This window comes from Mustelus asterias, unplaced genomic scaffold, assembly GCF_964213995.1.
Source record: "Mustelus asterias unplaced genomic scaffold, sMusAst1.hap1.1 HAP1_SCAFFOLD_240, whole genome shotgun sequence".
NCBI classification, from domain to species: domain Eukaryota; kingdom Metazoa; phylum Chordata; class Chondrichthyes; order Carcharhiniformes; family Triakidae; genus Mustelus; species Mustelus asterias.
In genome coordinates, this window is record NW_027590212.1 from 84,081 (window position 1) to 107,287 (window position 23,207).

Sequence of the window (23,207 nt, forward strand, 5' to 3'; positions counted from 1 at the left end):
GATTCTTAATTCCAGATTTTTTAAAAATTGAATTCAAATTCCACCGTCTGCTGTGGCGCCATTTGAACCCGGGTCCCCGGAACATTAGCTGAGTTTCTGGGTTAATAGTCTAGCGATAATACCACTGGGCCATCGCCTCCCCTGGTGTGTTTAATAGATTGATGTTCGAATCTGACTCTCTCTGTCTGGGCTCAGGTGCTAAGCGAGTACTGGAGTTGGACCAGTATGAGGGGGAGAAGGGGAACAAGTCCTTCAAGAAGAACATAGGCCACAGTACCGATGACTCGTTGAGCGATGCTCTCTGGGTCTGCTCCAATCTCTTCAGTGACGTCACGCTGAAACTGAGCCACAAGCGCATCATGCTGTTCACCAACAATGACAACCCACATGCTAAAGACAGCTCCAAAGCACGACTGACCAGAACAAAGGCCAATGACCTGCGAGAGACAGGTCGGCAAACCACTGTTACCATCAAGCCTTTGTCAGCGACTGGTTCAAAGATGTTGAATCACAAAGTCCTCACTTAAGATTGCAGTTGCATTGCCGTGAAGTGCAACTTTATGTGAAACAACTTTAAACAAATCAGGTTTTCCCATTAAAACCAATGTGAAAGCTGTCTTTAGAGTCTGTAGGACATTTCTCAACATGATAACCTGCGAGTGAAAATATTTAACGTTGCTGAATTACTATAGCGGTCGATGGAACAACTTTTGAAATGAAATCAATTTAAAGATATAAATATACTTTGCTCCGGTTTTCTGCCCATCATGCTTGCCGAATCTCCCACGTGCCACACATTCCACTCGCTGACCCTCCCTGTCGTTGCCCCTTCAGCTCCCCGCCTCTTCCACTCCCTCACCTTTCCTCTTGCTACCAGCCCTCTGGCTTATGGCTGCCGCCCCCCCCCCCCCCGATCCTTGACCCTCTGGGTCACTGCAGACCCTCTTCCTCAGCTTGTCACCTGAGAGCAGAGATTTCAGAGGGTTATCGGACTGGGGTGCAGGTCGCAGAGACGGGGAGGGCTGAGGCAATGGATGGATTTGACAAGATTGAAAATAGTGCTTCGCACAAAATTGGAGCGTAAGTAGGCCATTCGGCCCCTCCCGCCTGCTGTGCCGTTCAATGAGATCATGCCTTGTACGTTTGTGTTTCAAATTCCACATTCCTATCTACCCACAATAATCTTTGATTCCCTCGCCAAACAAGAATCTCTCTACCCCTGCCTTAAAGATATTCAGTGACCCCCCATTGCCTTCTGAGACAGAGGCCGGAATTTTACCGGCACGCCTGCCCTGATTCCAGGGATGGGTGAGGCTCGGAGAACGGCATTCTCCGTTAGTCTCGGGCGGGATCGTACGAACCTCGAGCGGACGTGCCAGTAAATTCCGGCCAGAGAGTTCCAAAGTCATGCAACCCTCTGAAAGAAAACAATTCTCTCCATCTCTGTCCTAAAAGGGCGACCACTAATTTTAAAACTGTGCCCGCTCGTTCTGGACTCTCCCACAAGAAGAAACATCCTTTCCATGCCCACCTTGTCCAGACCGTTCAGGATCTTAGTTACTTCAATCAAGTCACCCCTCACCCTTCTAAACTTCAGTGGAAACAAGCCCAGTCTGCCCAACCTTTCCCCATAAGATAACCCGCTCGTTCCAGCTATCGATCCAGCAAACCCCCTCTGAAACGTCTCCAACTCATTTACACACTTCCTTAAAATCCCATGGAATCCCTACAGTGCAGAAGGAGGCCATCGAGTCTGCACCAACCACAATCCCACACAGGCCCTATTCCTGTAACCCCACATATTTACCCTGCTAATGCGCCTGACATTAGGGACAATTTAGCATAGCCAATCAACCGAACCTGCACGTCTTTGGAGTGTGGGAGGAAACCGGAGCACCCGGAGGAAACCCACGCAGACACGGGGAGAATGTGCAAACTCCACAGACAGTGACCCAAAGCTGGAATGGAACCCGGGGGTTTGTGGCGCTGTGAGGTAGCAGTGCTAACCGCTGTGCCACCATACCTTCAATAAGACAAAAACTGCACACAGTATTTGAGATGCGGTCTCACCAATGCCCTGTGTAACTGAAGCATACTATCCTTACTTTTATGTTCAATTCCTTTTGTAATAAGGAATAACATTCTATTAGCCTTCTCATTTCCATGCTGTACCTGCATACTAACTTTTCGTGATTCAAGCACAGGAACACCTAGATCCCTCTGCACCTCGGCATTCTGCAATTATTCTCCATTTAAGTAATGCTGATTTTTTTATTCTTCCTGCTAAAGTGAACAACTTCACATTTTCCCACATTATACTCCATCTGCCAGATTTTTGCCCACTCAACCTATCTGTATTCATCTGCAAACTCACGTCCCCTTCACAACATACTTTCCTATCTATCATTGTACTGTCTGCAAATGTATCTCCCATGCCTTTGCTTCCCTCATCTAAGCCATTGATGTAAAAGGTTGAGGCCCCAGCACAGACCTCTACAAGACTCTGCTCATGACCTCCTGCCCTGCCAATCAGACAAAGACCCATTTATACATACTCTCTGTTTTCTGCCAGCCAGCCAGTCTTCGATCTAGGCTCAAATGTTACCCCGTACATCGTGAGCTTTTATTTTTCACAATAATCTTTGATGCTTATCAAATGCTTATGAGAGGCATGGACGGAGTGGATAGTCAGATGCTCTTTTCTAGGGTAGGAAAGTCAGGTACTAGGAGACATAGGTTTAAGGTGCGTGGGGGAAAAGTTTAGAGGAGATGTGCCGAGGCAATTTTTTTACACAGAAGGTGATGAATGTCTGGAACGCGCTGCCCGGGGAGGTGGTGGGAGCGGGTACGATTGCGGCATTTAAGGGGCAACTAGACGAATACATGACTAGGATGGGAATGGAAGGATACGGGCTCCGTAAGTGCATATGGTTTTAGTTTAGACAGGCATCATGATCGGCGCAAGCTTGGAGGGCCGAAGAGCCTGTTCCTGTGCTGTACTTTTCTTTGTTCTTCTTGCTTTGCTTTCTGGAAATTGAAGTACAGCACATCTACAGGTTCCCCTTTATCCACAGTATATGGTACTCCTTCAAAGAATGCCATTAAGTTGGTTAAACATAATTTCCCTTTCACAAAATCATGCTGACTTTTCCCAATTACCTTGGGATTTTATAAGTGTCCAGCTATAGCCTCCTTCATAGAATCATAGAAACCCTACAACACAAAAAGAAGCCATTCGGCCCATCGAGTCTGCACCGACCACAATCCCACCCAGGCCCTACCCCCACATCCCTACATATTTACCCACTAATCCCTCTAACCTACGCATCTCAGGACACTAAGGGCAATTTTAGCATGGCCAATCAACCTAACCCGCGCATCTTTGGACTTAACAATCAATTCTAACAATTTTCCCACGGCAGATGTCAAGCTAACTGGCCTATAATTTCCTGTTTTTGGCCTCCCTCCCTTCTTGAATAGAGGGGTTATATTTGCCACTTTCCAATTTGATGGAAACTTTCCAGAATCTAGAGAATTTTGCAAAATTAACACCAATTTATCTACCACCTCATTTGTTCAAGACCCTAGGATGAAGTCTATCAGGACCCGGAGACTTGCCAGCCTTAGCTCCATCAGTTTGCTCAAACCACTTCTCTAATGATTGTAATTTCACCAAGTTCCTCTCCCCTTTCCACCTCCAGATTTACAGATATTTCTGGAATGTTTATGTATCCTCTCCAGTGAAGACGAAATCCAAATATGTGTTCATTTTGTTGGCCATCTTCCTATTATCTACTATTGTCTACCCATTGGGCGACGTGGTGGCACAGTGGTTAGCACTGCTGCCTCACAGCACCAGAGACCCGGTTTGATTCCCGGCTTGGGTGACAGCCTGTGTGGAGTTTGCACGTTCTCCTCGTGTCTGCGTGCGTTTCCTTCGGGTGCTCCGGTTTCCTCCCACAGTCCAAAGATGTGCAGGTTAGATGGATTGGCCATGCTAAATTGCCCCTTAGTGTCCAAAAATGTGTAGAATCATAGAATCCCTATAGTGCAGGAGGAGACCATTCGGCCCATTGAGTCTTCACTGACAATCCCACCCAGGCCCTATCCCCATAACCTTATGTATTTACCTAGCTAATTCTCCTGATACTGTAGGTTAGGTGGATTAGCCATGGTCAATGCATGGGGTTACAGGGATAAATCGATTGGGTGGATCTGAGTAAGATGTTTTTTCGGAGAGCTGGTGCAGACTCAATGGGCTGAATGGTCTCCTTATGCACTGTAGGGATTCTATGGTTCATTCTCACTCTCTAGAGGGCCCACTTAACTTGCTATTTTCCTGTTTAAACACCTGTAGAAACACATGCTATAAGTTTTCACATTTCTAGCCATCTTCCTCTCATACTCTAATTTCTTTCTCCTGATTAACCTTTGGTCATTCTCTGCTGTTCTTCACATTCTAACCAATGATCTGGCCTGCAGTCAGATGCTTAAGTTTGACAGTTTCCTTAACTTCTTTAGTTAACCACAGAAGTGGGTCCTCCCCCTCCAAATCTTTTTAATAGTAGAAATTTGCTTATTCAGAATATTCTGAAATAGCCCCTTAAATGTCTGCCACTGCTTGTCTATTGATCTGTCCCCTAGCCTAATCTCCCAGTTCACTTAGCTAGCACAACTTTCATGCCCACATAGTTGCCTTTATTTAAGTTTAAAATACTAGCCTTAGGCCCACTCTTCTCCCTTTCAAACTATTCAGTCGTGTTGAAGCAGGGTTAGACAGTGTAGTGGCCAGACCAGTGTTGTACTGTGCATTGGAGCTTCATCGAACAACCCCTTCACTGCTTCCACTGTCCTGATTGTCACCTGAAGCGTGGTTCTGTAGGGATGGCCAGAAGGCTGTTTTCCAACATGGGTTGGTGTCCTGCCAGCCAGCATCTAAAGGGAAAGGGTAACTAAAGGGAAGGGTAAGACCTGCAGTCCACGCCAGCCTGCCCTGTGACGTGATGGTACGAAGACCGGAACTAAACACTTCTTCCTCTCTTTCCTCATTCTATCCCTCCACTCCCCGCTTCCCCCACAGTCACCGACATAGTCTGCTAATCAAGGCAAATAAACAGGCCCAAAGTCAAACCCGTCAGGCAACCAAAACCAGCCTAGGAGATCACAGATCAAATCTGATTTTCTGTACTTCACAATATTTACCCTCGTCAAGAACTGGGTCCAGCTCCAACTTAAAGAATCTGAGAAACGTTGCAGGGAAAATTGCCGATCATTTTTGTCAAAAGACTGGGCGGAATTTTCCCGTCCCGCCCACCACGGGAATCGTAGCGAGCGGGACATGGACCCTTGGGGGTGAGCGTGGCTGGAAAATCCCGCCCATCATCTCGCGAGCAATAATAACAGAAGCTTTGCCTTTTGCTGCTATGCTGTGAATGTCGTGTCTTTGTCTCTGCCCTTGTCTGTGTACAGGGATCATCCTTGACCTGATGCATCTGAAGAAGCCTGGTGGGTTTGACATGTCTCTCTTTTACTGCGACATTGTCAGTGTATCAGAGGATGGGGATGCAGCTGTGCAAGGCGAGGGGTCAGCCAGGTTGGACGATCTGCTTCGGAAAGTGTGGGCCAAGGACTACAAGAAGAGGACCGTCACCAGGTCAGCAGTCACTCAGAGTAGCACCGTGTCTCCTGGGTCCTCGGAGAGCTTCTAATGTACTCCCTGCGGACCTTGGCAGACAGAACGTCCGTGTTCATGCACACAATCTGCTCAAATGTACGGACGATCTTCATAGATTAGGCACTCAGGGCATGTTTCCACTCGCAGGGAAGAGCGAAACCAGAAACTGTCAACACCAGGTAGTGACCAGGCCAGGAATGCAGGAGAAATTTCTTTACCCAGAGAGTGATGGGAATGTGGAACTTGGCTACCACAGGGTTGTAATGAATGGTGTAGCTGCATTTAGGGAGAAGCTGAATGAGCATGAGAGAGAAAATCATTGGCCGGTTACGCTGATAACGCTAAAAGGGAGAGGGGAGGGAGAAAGTTCATGGGAAGCGGAAATACTGGCATGCAGCTGTTGGGCTGAATGGCCTGTTTCTCTGCTGCGTCTCTTATGTTGAAACATCATAAAGTGCATCATAGAAATCATAGAAACCCTACAGTGCAGAAGGAGGCCATTCGGCCCATCGAGTCTGCACCGACCACAATCCCACCCAGGCCCTACCCCTACATATTTACCCGCTAATCCCTCTAACCTACGCATCTCAGGACTCTAAGGGGCAATTTTTAACCTGGCCAATCAACCTAACCCGCACATCTTTGGACTGTGGGAGGAAACCGGAGCACCCGGAGGAAACCCACGCAGACACGAGGAGAACGTGCAAACTCCACACAGACAGTGACCCGAGCCGGGAATCGAACCCAGGACCCTGGAGCTGTGAAGCAGCAGTGCTAACCACTGTGCTACCGTGCATCATGTTACTTTGACAGGAATCGGCCATACAAAGAATATAGTACAGCACAGGAACAGGCCCTTCAGCCCTCCAAGCCTGCGTCGACACAGGACGCCTTTCTAAACTGAAGACCTGTCGTCTCTACATAGCAAATTCCTCCATTCCCAGCCTTTTCATGTATCTATCCAGATGCCTCTTAAATGTTGCTATTGTGTCTGCTTCTACCACCTCCTCTGGCAGCGCGTCTCAGGCACTTACCACCCTCTGTGTAAAAAAACCTGCCTCTCACATCTCCTTTAAACTTTCCCCCTTTTTGCCTTAAACCTCTGTCCCCTAGTAATTGGCATTTCTACCCTGGGAAAAAGACTCTGACTATCCATTCTATCCACGCCTCTCATAATCTTGTAGACTTCTCTCAGGTCGCCCCTCAGCCTCTGACGTTCAAATGAAAACAAATCAAGTTTGTCCAATCTCTTCTCACAGCTAATACCCTCCAAACCAGGTAACATCCTGGTAAACTTTTAATGTGGCGACCAGAACTGTATGCAATATTCCAAACATGCCCTAACTAAAGCTCGAGACAGCTGCAACTTGACCTGCCAAATTTTGCACCCTATGGCCCAACCGATGAAGGCAAGCATGCCATACGCCATCTTGACCACCTTATCCACTTGTGTTGCCACTTTCAGGGAACTGTGGACCTGTACGCCCAGATCCCTCTGTATGTTAATGCTTCTAAGGGTCCTGCCATTTCCTGTGTATTTCCGTACTGCATTGGACCTTTCAAAATGCATCATCTTTGATTTGATTTGATTTATTATTGTCACATGTATTGGTATACAGTGAAAAGTATTGTTTCTTGCGCACTATACCGACAACGCATACCATTCATAGAGAAGGAAAGGAGAGAGTGAAAAATGTTTCAGCCATAGCTAGGATGTAGAGAAATATCAACTTAATGCAAGGTAGGTCCATTCAAAAGTCTGATGGCAGCAGGGAAGAAGCTGTTCTCGAGTCAGTTGGTACGTGACCGTATCTTTTGGTGGAAGAGAGAATGTCCGGGCTGTGTGGGGTCCTTAATTATGCTGGCTGCTTTGCTGAGGCAGCGGGAAGTGTAGACAGAGTCAATGGATGGGAGACTGGTTTACGTGATGGATTGGGCTACATTCACAACCTTTTGTAGTTTATTGCGGTCTTGGGCAGAGCAGGAGCCATACCAAGCTGTGATACAACCAGAAAGAATGCTTTCTATGGTGCATCTGTAGAAGTTGGTGAGAGTCATAGTGGACATGCCAAATTTCCTTAGTCTTCTGAGAAAACAGAGGCGCATTTGTCTGGATTAAATTCCATCTGCCATTTCTCCGCCCAAGTCTATCCAGTCTATCGATATCCTGCTGCATCCTCTGACAATCCTCCTCACAAACATTGGTAAACATAGCAACTATTTTCCACACACACTTGAACAGTGAGATAATGACCAGATCTGTTTTTTGGAGGTTAATTTGACAGGACAGAGCTTCCCTGCTCTCCAAAGTAAAGTTTATTTATTAGTCACAAGTAAGGCTGACATTCACACTGCAATGAAGTTACTGTGAAATTCCCCTATTTGCCACAGTCCGGCGCCTGTTCGGGTCAATGCACCCTAACCAGCACATCTTTCAGAATGTGGGAGGAAACTGGAGCACCCGGAGGAAACCCACGCAGACACGGGGAGAATGTGTAAACACCACACAGTGACCCGAGCCGGGAATCGAACCCGGGTCCCTGGCGCTGTGAAGCAGCAGTGCTAACCACTGTGCCACCGTGCCATCCTCCATGTGGTGCTGTGGGATCTTTTACATCCAACTGACCAAGTCGTCAGGACCTTGGCTTAAACCCCACCGCCCCCCATCCCTAAACTGCCGCCTTCTTCAACCGCTTAACGTGCATCAGAATGTCTTTGAGTTTCAGCCCCTGTTAAACTCTTTGTTCCGGTGCCGCTTGTATTTGATGTCCTGTTTTTTTTGTGTTTTGTTTTGGCCAGGCTGAACCTGAAGCTGGGAGAAGGCGTGGAACTTTCAGTCGGAGTTTACAATCTCGTGCGGAGTGCCAGGAAACCCAGTGCCATCCGCCTGTACCGAGAAAGCAACAAGCCCGTCAAAACCAAAACCCGCTGGTTTAACGGGGAGACGGGCAGTCTGCTCCTGCCCAGCGACACCAAGAAGGCCCAGGTAAAGGACGGTGAACCTATACCGTGCTGAATTAAAACGTCAACTCCTGCCTGACCAAAGGCAAAACACTGCGGATGCTGGTAATCTGAAATACAAACAGAAAATGCTCTTTCTTAATTCATGAACGAGATGTGAGTTATTGTGCATCCCTAATTGCCCTCGAGAAGGCGATGATGGGGCGTTTTCTAAAACTGCTGCACTCTGCGATGTGAAGGCACATCCACAGTGCAGTTTCATCATGACTTTTGACACAACTGAGTGGCTTTCTAAGTCAATCAGAGGGTAGTTGAGAGTCAGCCATGCGGTTCTGGATCCTCAGACAGGCCAGACCGGGTAAGGACGGCAGATTTCCTTCTCTAAAGAGCATTAATGAACCAGATGGGTTTTTACAACAATCGGGTAATTTCATGATCACAGACTAATTTCCCCTTTATTATACAGCTCTGGCGAAGGGTCATCCAGACTCGAAACATTGGCTCTTTTCTCTATTCACAGATGCTGCCAAACCTGCTGAGATTTTCCAGCATCTTCTCTTTTTCTCCCCCAGTTGCTGTGGTGTGGTTTGAACTCGTGCCTCTAGATCGACGGCACGGTGGCACAGTAGGTTAGCACTGCTGACTCACAGCACCAGGGACCCGGGTTCGATTCCTGGTTTGGGTCACTGTCTATCTGGAGTTTCCACGTTCTCCCCGTGTCTGCGTGGGTTTCCTCCGGGTGCTCCGGTTTCCTGCCACAGTCCAAAGATGTGCGGTTTAGGTGGATTGGCCATGCTAAATTGCCCCTTTAGTATCAGGGGGACTAGCTCGGGTAGATGCATAGGTTTATGAGGACAGGGCCTGGGTGGGATTGTGGTCGGTGCAGACTTGATGGGCTGAACGGCCTCCTTCTGCACTGTAGGTATTCTAATGATTCTATCATTAGTCAAAACCTCTGAATTACTCATCCAGGAACAGAACTCCCCTGTTATTGTATCCCTTGTGCGTACTGTACAGAGAGAAACAAGAGTTAATGTTTTAGGTCGATGACTTTTCTTTACAACTAGCCCACGTTAGACATGCCACAGGGTTCAAACAGGTACAGAAGGAAGGTATGCATGGAGGGCTGGAAAGAGTGAAAGGGGAGGCAGCAGAGATTAAATAACAGAAGAGATAATGGTGCAAGGCAAAGATAGAATGGTAATGAGATGAGTAAATAAAGAGAAAAAGAACTTGTATTAATTAAAATAGCGCCTTCCACAACTTCAAGATGGCCCAAAGCACTTCACAGCCAATGAAGTACTTCTGAACTTTCCTGCAGACAAAAGGAATATGCCCAAGCCTTGCACCTGTTTTGAATTATCTGGCAGCTTGAGGAGCCTATAGCTCCCCATTGCTTTCTCCATGGCAAGACCTCGGCCAATCAGAGTCGACTTGTCAACCAATCAACACCCTTTTCTCCTGTGGTATAAATTGTCACAATTGTTTGAAATTTGACCTTCTGGGGTTTGTCCTGATGAGTGCAAGACAAAAAACTTCGACAACCTGTCTCCTTGTTCAGCATTGGTTTCGAAGTTTAGCCACTGCTGTAATGTAGGAATCTTTCTACTTACATTTGACTCTCTCCATCCCTTTCTTCCACAAACTGATTCCCTCCCTGTAACTTGCTTTTTTATTTTAAAATAAGGATCAGTACGAGGTATCATTTTTATTTTCTGCTCTGTCTTTAACTGGTTACCTGTTTAAAGTTAAAAGTTTATTTATTAGTGTCACAAGTAAGGCTTACATTAACACTGCAGTGAAGTTACTGTGAAAATCCCCTAGTCGCCACACTCCGGCGCCTGTTCGGGTAACACTTAGGGAGAATTTAGCACGGCCAATGCACCCTAACCAGCACGTCATTCGGACTGTGCAAGGAAACAGGAACACCCGGAGGAAACCCACGCAGACACGGGGGAGAACGTGCTGACTCCACACAGACAGTGACCCAAGCCGGGAATCGAACTCGGGTCCCTGGCGCTGTGAAGCAGCAGTGCTAACCACTGTGTCACCGTGCCGCCCCGTTTCTGGGATACGCATCACCCTTCTTCCAATGTCCTGAATATTTTGTACCATCGTAATCCAGACAGCCAGTGGGAAGAGGCTTCCATCCCTTTGCTCTTTTTATACCGAGATTAACTTTCCATTTTTCAGTCAGACCTTCACTGGATTAGCTCTTTGAAGAAGAGGCATACGGACCCGAAATGTTAACTCTGCTTCTCTCTCCGTGCACCTGCTGAGCTTTTCCAGCATTCTCTGTTTTTATTTCAGATTTCCAGCGTCCATAGTATTTTGCTTTCGCTTCATTGAGTTTATCTGCTTGATGTGGTTACATGACCATCTATATTGATGGATTATTCCACAAAATATGTCCAGCCTAATGAACAGAGCGTGCTTGAGCCTCTGTGTTATTTAACAAAATAACACAGAGGCTGTGTTACTCATGACGGTGATCGCTCATATCACACAGTGTGACCTAATCCAGAAGAGGACCGTTAGGGCGGCACGGAGGTTAGCACTGGTGCCTCACAGCGCCAGGGACCCGGGTTTGATTCCCGGCTTGGGTCACTGTCTGTGTGGAGTCTGCACGTTCTCCCGGTGTCTGCGTGGGTTTCCTCCGGGTGCTCCGGTTTCCTCCCACACTCCAAAGATGTGCGGGTTAGGTTGATTGGCCATGATAAATTGCTCCTTAGTGTCAGGGGCACTATCAGGATAGATACATGGGACTACAGGGATAGGGGCTGGGTGGGATTGTGGTCGGTACAAACTCAATGGGCTGAATGGCCTCCTCCTGCACTGCAGGGATTCTATGATTGCCCATCCCTAGTTGCCCTTGAGAAGGTGGTGGTGAGCTTCCTTCTTGAAACGCGACAGTGCATGTGGTGTAGGTACACCCACTGTGCTGTTAGGGAGGGAGTTCAGGGATTTTGACCCAGCGACAGTGAAGGAACAGCCAATATATTTCCAAGTCAGGATAGTGAGTGGCTTGGAGGGGAACTTGTAGGTGATGGTCTTCCCAGGTATCTGCTGCCCTGGCCCCTCTAGTTGGAAGTAGTTGTGGGTTTGGAAGGAGCTATTGAAGGAACCTTGGTCAGTTCCTGCAGTGCATCTTATCGATGGTACACACGGCTGCCAATGTGTCCGTGGTGGAGGAAGTGAATGCTTGTAGGAGGAGTGCCAGTCAAGCGGTTGTTTTGTCCTGGATGGTGTCAAGCTTCATGAGTGTTGCTGGAGCTGCAAGTGGAGAGTACTCCATCACTCCTGACTTGTGCCTTGTAGATGGTGGACAGGCTTTGGGAGGGTCAGCGGGCGAGTACCTCGAAAGATGTTGCTCTTTCATATAATTTAAGCCTGTTCTTGTTCTTTTTGGTTCCCAGGTTTATGGACAGAGGCAGATTGTTCTGGAGAAAGAGGAAACCGAGGAATTGAAGAGATTTGATGGCCCAGGCTTGGTTCTCATTGGTTTCAAGCCATTGTCACTCCTAACGAAGCACCACCACATCAGATCCCCACAGTTCATTTACCCAGATGAGACGCTGATAACAGGTAACCCTCAGCCGCTGTTACTGCTGCCCTTTGGCCAAGTGGGCATGGCTCTACCCAGGGTATTTATAGAGCACAGGGTCCAAACTTCATCCCCCTTCTCCTCAGTTAGCTGATGGTTCACAAGACAGATTCATGCAGATAATGATGGGAAACCCTGCAGTGGCAGCGAGAAGTGTTAAAACGTTAGGAGCTAATGTTCCAGCATGAAGGAATCCTACTGGAGAGAGAGAGAGTGACATTTTATATATTTACAATGCAGCCGTAATATCGAGCAGATGCAAATATGTTATCGGATAGAATACCCCTCCTCTAGAATCCCCCTACCCTAGAATACCCTGTATAGAATATAATTACGCTAGAAAACCCTGCATAGAATATAACTATCCTAGAATACCCTGAAGAGTATCCCCTATCCTTGGGAGCTGTATCACTGATTGTTTGATGCTACCTGAGCATTATTATATCTTAAGAGATGAGAAGATGAATTTGAGCTCATTGTACCTGGTCCACTTCCTCTCATTACAGCATGCGGTTACATACTGAATGCGTTAATGTGTTCTCTCCACTGCTCTGGATCATAGATCACGCCAAAGATTTCTCACACTTTGAATCGAGGAGTCAGGTGCTGAATCCTATTACCCTGGTTAGAAACATAGAAAATAGGAGCAGGAGGAGGCCATTCAGCCCTTCGAGTCTGCTCCATCATTCATTATGATCATGGCTGATCATCCAACTCGATATTCTGTTCCCATCTTCCCCCCCATATCTTTTGATCCTCTTCGCCCCAACCAAGTGCTATATCTAACTGCTTCTTGAATACATTCAATATTTTGGCCTCAATTACTTTCTGTGGTAGCAAATTCCACATATTCACCACCCTCTGGGTGAAGACATTTTTCCTCATCTCTGTCCTAAATGGTTTAGCCTGTATTCTTAAATTGTGATCCCTGGTTCTGTACGCCGCCCCAACCCCCCGCCATTGGGGAACATCCTTCCTGCATCTACATTGTCTCGTCTTGTTAGAAATTCAAGTTTATTTATTTGTGTCACAATTACATTAACACTGCAATGAAGTTACTGTGAAAATCCCTGAGTTGCCACACTCTGGCGCCTGTTTGGGTACACCGAGGGAGAATTTAGCATGGCCAATGCACCTAACCAGCACGTCTTTCAGATTATGGGAGGAAACCGGAGCACCCGGAGGAAACCCACGTAGACACGGGTTTCTATGAGATTCCCCCCGCCTCATTCTTCTGAACTCTGGTGAATATAATCCTAACCGACTCAATCTCACCTTGGGAGTCAGTCCCGCCATCCAAGGAATCAGCCTGGTAAACCTCCGCTCTACAGCAAGAACGTCCTTCCTCAGAAAAGGAGACAAAAGCTGCACACAATATTCCAGGTGTGGTCCCACCAAGGCCCCATATATATGCAACCAGACACCCCTGCCCCGTACTCAAATCCTCTCGCTATGAAGGCCAACATTCCATTTGCCTTTTTCACCGCCTGCTGCACCTGAATGCTTCACTTCAGCGACTGGTGCATGAGGACACCCAGGTCTCATTTCACATTCCTTTCTCCTAATTTATGGCCTTTCAGAGAGTAATCTGCCTTCCGTTTTTGCTACCAAAGTGAATAATCTCACATTTCTCCAAATTATACTGCATCTGCTGTTCATTTGCCCACTCACTCAACTTGTCCACATCACACTGAAGCATCTCTCCATCTTCCTCACAGCTCACCCAGCTTTGTGTCATCTGCAGATTTGGAGATATTACATTTAGTTCCCTCGTCTAAATCATTAATTTATATGTAGTGAATAGCTGGGGCCCCAGCACTGATCCCAGCGGTACCCCACTAATCACTGCCTGCCATTTGGAAAAATACCTGTTTATTTCCTACTCTTTGTTTCCTGCCTGCCAACCAGTTTTCTATCCATCTCAATACACTACCCAATCCCATGCACTTTAATTTCACACACTGATCTCTTATGTGGGACCTTATCTGAAAGTCCAAATAAACCACATCCACTGGCTGCCCCTCATCAACTCTACTAGTTACATCCTTGAAGAATTCCAGTAGATTTGTCAAGCATGATTCCCCTCGTGTAAATCCATCTGACTCTGTCCTGTCCAGCCGCTGTTTACCAAGTGCTCTGCTATTAAATCCTCCCCCACTACCGACGTCAGGCTGACTGGTCTATAATTCCCTGTTCTCTCTCTGCCTCCCTTTTTAAATAGTGGGGTTACATTAGCTACCCTCCAATCCATAGGAACTGTCCCAAAGGCTATAGAACCTCGGAAGATGAATACCAATATACCCACTATTTCTCAGACCATTTCCTTAAGTACTCCGGGGTGTAGATTATCGGGCCCTGGGGATTTATCAGCCTTCAATCTCAATTTCCCCAAACCATTTCTCTACTAATATTAATTTCCTTCAGTTCCTCCCTCTCCCTAGACCCTGTGTTCCCCAACTTTTCTGGTACGTTATTTGTGTCCTCCTTTGTGAAGACAGAACCAGAGTATGTATTTAGTTGGTCAGCCATTTCTTTGTTCCCCATTATAAATTCCCCTGTTTCTGACTGTAAAGGACCTAGTTTGTCGTTAACAATCTTTTTCACCTCACACACCTAATAGAAGTTGGATGGCACGGTAGCACAGTGGTTAACACTGCTGCTTCATAGCTCCAGGGGCCTGGATTCGATTCCCGGCTTGGGTCACTGTCTGTGTGGAGTCTGCACATTCTCCTCGTGTCTGCGTGGGTTTCCTCCGGGTGCTCCGGTTTCCTCCCACAGTCCAAAGATGTGCCGGTTAGGTTGATTGGCCATGCTAAAAATTGCCCCTTAGTGTCGTGAGATGTGTCGGTTAGAGGGATAAGTGGGTATATATGTAGGGATATGGGGGTAGGGCCTGGGTGGGATTGTGGTCGGTGCAGACTCGATGGGCCGAATGGCCTCTTTCTGTACTGTAGGATTCTATGTTTCTAAACTTTTACGGTCAATGTTTATGTTTCCCACGAGCTTACTCCCGTACTCCATTTTCCCCTTATTAATTAGTCCCTTTGCTGAATTATAAACTGTCCCAATCCTCAGGTCTACAGTTTTTCTGGATCATTTGTATGCCTCTCCCTTGGACCTTTAACTATCTCTAATTTCCCTTGTAAGCCTTGGTTTGGCCACCTTTCCAGTTTTATTTTTGTGCCAGACTGGATTAAATAATCATTCTTTGAATGTTTGCCGTTGCCGATCCACCATCGTCCCCTTAAATAACATTTCCCAATCTATCAAAGCCAACTTGTGCCTCATATTCATCGTAGTTTCCTTTATTAAGATTCAGGACCCTAGTCTCAAAATCAACTCCCTCACTGTCCACCTTGATGAAGAATTCTATCGTGTTATAGGGGATGAAGTAACAATTTGACTTTATCGTCGCCGCTTGCTAAGCAGCTCAGAGAGGTCAGCCCCCCTGGTCCTTTCCAGCAGCCTTTGGGCCAGCCCTGGTGCCAGGTGCTTATTGTTCTGAGCTGTGTTTATGTTTCACATTCCCAACAGGAAGCACCACTTTATTCAGCGCACTGCTCACCAAGTGCCTGGAGAAGGACGTGTATGCTGTTTGCCGCTACACTCCCCGGAGGAACACCCCACCCCGATTTGTGGCGTTGGTCCCACAGGAGGAGGCGCTGGATGATCAGAAAGTGCAGACCATCCCTCCAGGTCAGTGACACTGTCTCTCTCGGATCGCTCACTGACTGGGTGAGTACACTTGATTTGTCTCTCCTTTCTGACTGAGTTATGGTCACACCAGTGCCACAGAATCCCCGGCACCTTTTCTGCCTGACCACATATGATAATTATTCACACACTATTTGTCTATGGAGGGCATCGTAGCTGTTGCCTATCCTACCCCCACTCACCTTCCCCACACACACACCACATACCACACATATACACACCACACATATACACACCACACGTATACACACCACACGTATACACACCACACGTACGTACATCACACGTACACACATCACATGTACACACATCACATGTACACACACCACACGTACACACATCATGTACACACATCTCATGTACACACACCACACGTATACACACCACACGTACACACACCACACGTACACACATCACATGTACACACATCACATGTACACACACCACACGTACAGACACCACACGTACACACATCACATGTACACACATCACATGTTCACACACCACACGTACACACACCACACGTACACACATAGCACACATTTACACACATCTCAGATACACACACGCACCACATGTACACAGACACACCACACGTACACGCACGCACCACACGTATACACACGCACCACACGTACACGCACACACCACACATACGCGCGCACACCACACGTACGCGCGCACACCACACGTACGCGCGCACACCACATGTACGCGCGCGCACCACACGTACGTGCGCACACCACACGTACAAGCACGCACCACACGTACAAGCGCGCACCACATACGCGCACACCACACGTACGCGTGCACCACACGTACACACACACCACACGTACACGCACACACCACACGTACACGCACACACCACACGTACGCGTGCACCACACGTACACACACACACCACACGTACACGCACACAGCACATGTACACGCGCACCACACACACACGCACACACCACACGTACACACGCACCACACGTATACGCGCACCATACGTATGCACGCACCACACGTACATGCACGCACCACACGTACATGCACGCACCACACGTACACACACGACCACACGTACGCACACGCACCACACATACACGCGCACCACACGTACGTGCACACCACACGTATGCGCGCACACCACACGTACAAGCGCGCACCACACGTACAAGCGCGCACCACACGTACAAGCGCACACCACACGTACAAGCGCACACCACACATGTGCGCACACCACACGTACGCGCGCACCACACGTGTGCGCACACCACACGTGCGCGCGCACACCACACGTGCAAGCGCACCACACGTACACGCGCGCAACACACGTACGCGCACACCGCACGTACACACACATATATACACACAGTGGAGCCTGGCTGATTGTGTGCAGCTCCAATGCAGAGAGGAACTGAAACCAGATATTTGATTTGATTTATTATTGTCACGTTTATTAGTATACAGTAAAAAGTATTGTTTCTTGCGCGCTATACAGACAAAACATACCGTTCATAGAGAAGGAAAGGAGAGAGTGCAGAATGTAGTGTTACAGTCACAGCTCGGGGTGTAGAGAAAGATCAACGTAAGAGAAAGATAGCACCACAGCCTGGGCTTGGACTCAGATGAACTAACTTCAGATTTCTATAGTTCAGAGTTACAGCGGATACATGTTACAGTGGGTGGATGAAAATTGAAGATTACATAATAACTGCTGAGAGGAAATTGATCCAATCTATAAAGGAGAAAAGATTGCAGGGCTGGGGGAAAGAGAAGGCTCTTGAGACGCATTGGATAAGCTCTTTCAAAGAGCCAGTATAGCCATGATGGGCTGAATGGCTTCTATGCAGTGTCATTCAATGAATCATTTACCATCGCTGTAGTCCTGCATTACATTGGCAGTGCAGTGATTTTAGACGTGGGTCTTCACTTGTGGTTTCCTCCCTGGGAACAGTAACCTGACGATAGGCAGAGTTTTTTAAGCGATGTTGATTGAGGGATGAATACTGGCCGAGACACCAGGGAAAACTCCCCTGCTGCTCTTCAAAACAGGGTCGTTAACATCCATCTCCGAGGGATGTGGGGACCGCAGTTTTCTGTCACGTCTGAAAAGCATTAAAGTACGCGAAGAATCCAAACACCCCACGGAGCTGCAATCCCCACTCACACACGCACCCAGGGACCTGGGTCAATTTCCAGCTTGGGTCACTGTCTGTGCGGAGTCTGCACGTTCTCCCCGTGTCTGCGTGGGTTTCCTCCGGGTGCTCCGGTTTCCTCCCACAGTCTGAAAGACGTGCGGGTTAGGGTGGATTGGCCGTGCTAAATTCTCCCTCAGTGTACCCGAACAGGAGTGTGGCGACTAGGGGATTTTCACAGTAACTTCATTGCAGTGTTAATGTAAACCTACTTGTGACACTAATAAAATAAACTTTGAAACTTTAAACTTTAAAACTTTACTAGTCGTAGCTTTGACCTGATTTCTGCAAAAACGCGAATGTTCATCCCAGGTCATCCCATCAAACGCAACTCCTGAGTCGGGCAGAGTGGGCGTGTGAAATGCTCACCGATTCCTGGTACAAACAAAACAAAAAGTATTGTTTTCCCATCAGGATTCCACCTGATTTATTTGCCTTACGCCGACGATGTCAGGAAGATCGGCTTTACGGAGAAGCGAGTGGCCAGCGAGGATCAGATCGAGAAGATGAAATCAGTGGTGCAGAAGCTCCGGTTTAAATACAGGTCAGTCGGAGGTTCCAGCGATACTTTCTGCGCCTTTAGGGGATCACTGTCTGTGCGGAGAGTCTGCACGTTCTCCCCGTGTCTGCATGGGTTTCCTCCGGGTTCCTCCCACAGTCTGAAAGGTGTGCGGGATTGGCCGTGCTAAATTGCCCCTCAGTGACCCAGATGTGTAGATTAGAGGGACTAGCGGGGTAAATACATTGGGTTACGGGGATAGGACCTGGGGTGGGATTGTTGTCGGTGCAGACTCGATGGGCTGAATGGCCTCCTCCTGCACTGTAGGATTTCTATGATTTCCCCTGTGCAGATGAACAGGAAATTTCTGCAAATTCTCCTTAAAATAAAATGGTGACCATTTCTATCCCTCTGGATTAGGCCTGAGAGCTTTGAGAATCCGGTTATTCAGCGGCATTTCCGTAATCTGGAGGCACTGGCCCTCGATTTGAAGGAACCGGAAGAAGTTGAAGATTTGACACGTGAGTATCCTGCTGTACAGCTCGTACCCACTGCCCAGCAGCAAAAGGAATTAATTTGATTTGATTTGATTTATTATTGTCACATGTATTAACATACAGTGAAAAGTATTGTTTCTTGCGCACTATACAGACAAAGCATACCATTCATAGAGAAGGAAAGGAGAGAGTGCAGAATGTAGTGTTACAGTCATAGCTAGGGTGGAGAGAAAGATCAACTTAATGCGAGGTCGGTCCATTCAAAAGTCTGACAGCAGCAGGGAAGAAGCTGTTCTTGAGTCGGTTGGTACGTGACCTCAGACTTTTTCCCGACAGAAGAAGGTGGAAGAGAGAATGTCCGAGGTGCGTGGGGTCCTTGATTATGATAAGGAATGATAGTGATTATGATAAGATAGTGATTGTAAAGACTAAAAAAGCCCAGCTTTCACACGTAGTCTGTAACAGAGCAGTATATCGGGAATATTTCCCATTGGATTCAGGGCCCCGGGGCAGGTATGAATATTGGGTAATTGTTGAATCCAGTTGTAATGCTCCCTGGGGGGCAGAGAGGGGTTGCTGGGGGCATGAAGAGGGGAGAAATATGGCAAAGTGGGGGGGGGGTTAGGGTGGGGGAGCTGGGGGATGCGGAGAGGAGAGTCAGTGTATCAGCAAATGCATACTGTGGCAATTACAGTAATTGCCTTATTGAAGACAGGCGATGGTTATTGACTCAACCTCTGAAAGAGTATAAATGGACACAGCAGGAACAGATACTGTGGGGGAATCAGAGGAGCTTGTATCTGTACTGAGCTGCATGTAGAATAAACTTGCTGAAGGAAAAAGACCAGCTGCTGTATTATTCCTCCACTGTTAATAAGAGGGAGCTCGGGGCGGGGCGGGGCGGGGGGGGGGGGGCGGCGGTGCAGAGCTGGGCAGAGCTGGGGGGAGGAGCAGATAGGGGGGAGAGAGGGGGAGCTGGGGGGAGAGGGGGAGCTGGCAGGGAAAGGGGGAGCTGGCGGGGAGGGGGAGCTGGGGGTGTTGAGCTCCAGCTGACGAAGGGGCAGCGCTCCGAAAGCGAGTGGCATTTGCTACCAAATAAACTTGTTGGACTTTAACCTGGTGTTGTTAAACTTCTTACCGTGTTGGAGAAGGGCAGCTGAGGGGAGTGGGGGCGAGAGAGAGGGGGTGCTGGGGAAGAGAGAGAGGGGGTGCTGGGGGAAGAGACAGGGGGTGCTGGGGAAGAGAGAGGGGGTGCTGGGGAAGAGAGAGGGTGGGTGCTGGGGAAGAGAGAGAGGGGGTGCTGGGGAAGAGAGAGGGGGTGCTGGGGTAGAGAGAGAGTGGGTGCTGGGCAAGAGAGAGAGGGGGTGCTGGGGAAGAGAGAGAGTGGGTGCTGGGGAAGAGAGAGGGGGTGCTGGGGAAGAGATAGGGGGTGCTGGGGAAGAGAGAGGGGGTGCTGGGGAAGAGAGAGGGGGTGCTGGGGAAGAGAGAGGGGCTGCTGGGGAAGAGAGAGGGGGTGCTGGGGAAGAGAGAGGGGGTGCTGGGGAAGAGAGAGAGGGGGTGCTGGGGAAGAGAGAGGGGGTGCTGGGGAAGAGAGAGGGGGTGCTGGGGAAGAGAGAGAGGGGGTGCTGGGGAGGAGAGAGGGGGTGCTGGGGAAGAGAGAGGGGGTGCTAGGGAAGAGAGAGGGGGTGCTGGGGAAGAGAGGGTTAGCTTGGGGGGGAGAGGAGAGGGGGAGCTGGGGGGGGTAGAGGGGGAGCTTGGCGGGGGGGAGAGGGGGAGCTGGGGCGGGGAGAGCTGGGGGGGTAGCTGGCGGGGGGGAAGAGGGGGAGCTGGGGCGGGAGAGAGGGGGAGCTGGGGGTGGGGGGAGGGGGGGGAGAGGGGGTGACCTAGGGTTGGAGAGGGGGAGCTGGGGGGAGGGAGAATTGGGGTGGAGAGGTGGGGGTGGAGATGGGGAGTGGGGGTGGGGAGAGGGTGGAAGTATACTGTGAAATGTCTGACACTGGGAAGTTCCGAAGAACAAAGGGACCTTGGCGTGTTTGTCCATAGATCTCTGAAGGTGGAAAGGCAGGTTAATAGGGTGGTGAAAAAGGCATATGGCACACTCGCCTTTATCAATCGGGGTATAGATCACAAAGCAGAGAGGTCATGATGGAGTTGTATAGAACTTTGGTGAGGCCACAGCTGGAGCACTGTGTGCGGTTCTGGTCGCCACATTATAGGAAGGATGTGAACACACTGGAGGGGGTGGAGAGGAGATTCACCAGGATGCTGCCTGGGACGGAACATTTAAGTTATGAAGAGAGATTGGATTGGCTTGCGTTGTTTTCTCTGGAGCGGAGAAGACTGAGGGGCGACCTGATCGAGGTGTTCAAGATTATGAGGGACATGGACAGGATGGATAGGGAGCAGCTGTTGCCCTGAGTTGAAGGGTCAGTTACGAGGGGACACAAGTTAAAAGTGAGGGGTGGGAGGTTTAAGGGGGATTTGAGGAAAAAGGTTTTTACCCAGAGGGTGGTGAGGGTCTGGAATGCGCTGCCTGGGAGGGTGGTGGAGGCGGGATGCCTCACATCCTTTAAAAAGTACCTGGATGAGCACTTGGCACGTCATAACATTCAAGGCTATGGGCCAAGTGCTGGTAAATGGGATTAGGTGGGCAGGTCAGGGCATTTCATGCATCAGTGCAGATTTGGTGGGCCGAAGGGCCTCTTCTGCACTGGAGGATTCTGTGATTCTGAGCTGGGGGCAGAGAGGGGGAGCTGGGGGGCAGAGGGGGAGCTGGGGGAGAGAGGGGGAGCCAGAGGGGAGATGGGGTGCTGGGGGGGGAGGAGGAAAGGTAGAGAGGTGGAGAAGGGGGGTTGGAGAGGGAGAGCCGTGGCGGGTGGGGGTGGGGACGCGGGGGCTGGAGGGAGCGTGGGGGGAGAAGCCGGGGCGGGGGAAGAGAGGAAGCTGGAGAGGTGCGAATAAATGACTTTGATAGAGGAGCGTAATAGGGGAAATCGTCTTTTCCCCACACAGTGCCAAAGAATGATGTTATGGACAGGAGAATCGGACAGCTGGCAGAGGAGTTCCTGGAGCTGGTTTATCCCCCGGGCTATAACCCAGGTGCAAAGAGCCAACAGAAGAGGAAGCTCAGTGAGTACTGCGGCAAGGGGAGCAAATTAAATGTTGTGTCAGTAAATGCTCCGCGTGGGATACAAGTGAGCCACACGGACACGGAAATCTCTGCTCAATTCTCTCAGAACTGAACCAGCTGGTCGCCAAAAGAAACAAAGAATTGCATTTCTTCAGCGCCTTTCCTCAGGACATTGTAAAACACTACAGTCAGTGAAGTGTAGTGGCCGCTGTAATTTATTACAACCCTGTTAGGAACATTTATAGAGAATTAACTGACCATAATTACCTGACAGAACTACGTCACTAGATTTCAACTTTTTCAAATAAAAACAAACTTTATTGTATTTTAGAGTTAAACAAAGCAAGCACTATTAACTCAACACCGCAGTTTATCAAAGAACAAAGAACAGTACAGCACAGGAAACAGGCCCTTCGGCCCTCCAAGCCTGTGCCGCTCCTTGGTCCAACTAGACCAATCGTTTGTATCCCTCCATTCCCAGGCTGCTCATGTGACTATCCAGGTAAGTCTTAAACGATGTCAGCGTGCCTGCCTCCACCACCCTACTTGGCAGCGCATTCCAGGCCCCCACCACCCTCTGTGTAAAAAACATCCCTCTAATATCTGAGTTATACTTCGCCCCTCTCACCTTGAGCCCGTGACCCCTCGTGAACGTCACTTCTGATCTGGGAAAAAGCTTCCCACCGTTCACCCTATCTATCCCCTTCATAATCTTGTACACCTCTATTAAATCTCCCCTCATTCTCCGTCTTTCCAGGGAGAACAACCCCAGTTTACTCAATCTCTCCTCATAGCTAAGACCCTCCATACCAGGCAACATCCTGGTAAACCTTCTCTGCACTCTCTCTAACACCTCCACGTCCTTCTGGTAGTGCGGCGACCAAAACTGGACGCAGTACTCCAAATGTGGCCTAACCAGCGTTCTATACAGCTGCATCA

The 23,207-nt window shown here is 48.8% G+C and overlaps 1 pseudogene across 1 annotated transcript in view; it reads left to right on the forward strand.

Annotated features, from left to right (window-relative positions):
- Nucleotides 1-22,380, forward strand: part of LOC144485844 (X-ray repair cross-complementing protein 5-like) — a 34,657-nt pseudogene extending 12,277 nt beyond the window's left edge. Inside the window, exons 4-11 of the transcript XR_013496199.1 lie at nt 196-450; nt 5,470-5,653; nt 8,474-8,660; nt 12,052-12,220; nt 15,774-15,935; nt 18,557-18,686; nt 19,062-19,162; nt 22,151-22,380. The product of XR_013496199.1 is annotated as an X-ray repair cross-complementing protein 5-like (transcript). The remainder of the gene's footprint in view (nt 1-195; nt 451-5,469; nt 5,654-8,473; nt 8,661-12,051; nt 12,221-15,773; nt 15,936-18,556; nt 18,687-19,061; nt 19,163-22,150) is intronic.
- Nucleotides 22,381-23,207: the final 827 nt, after the last annotated feature.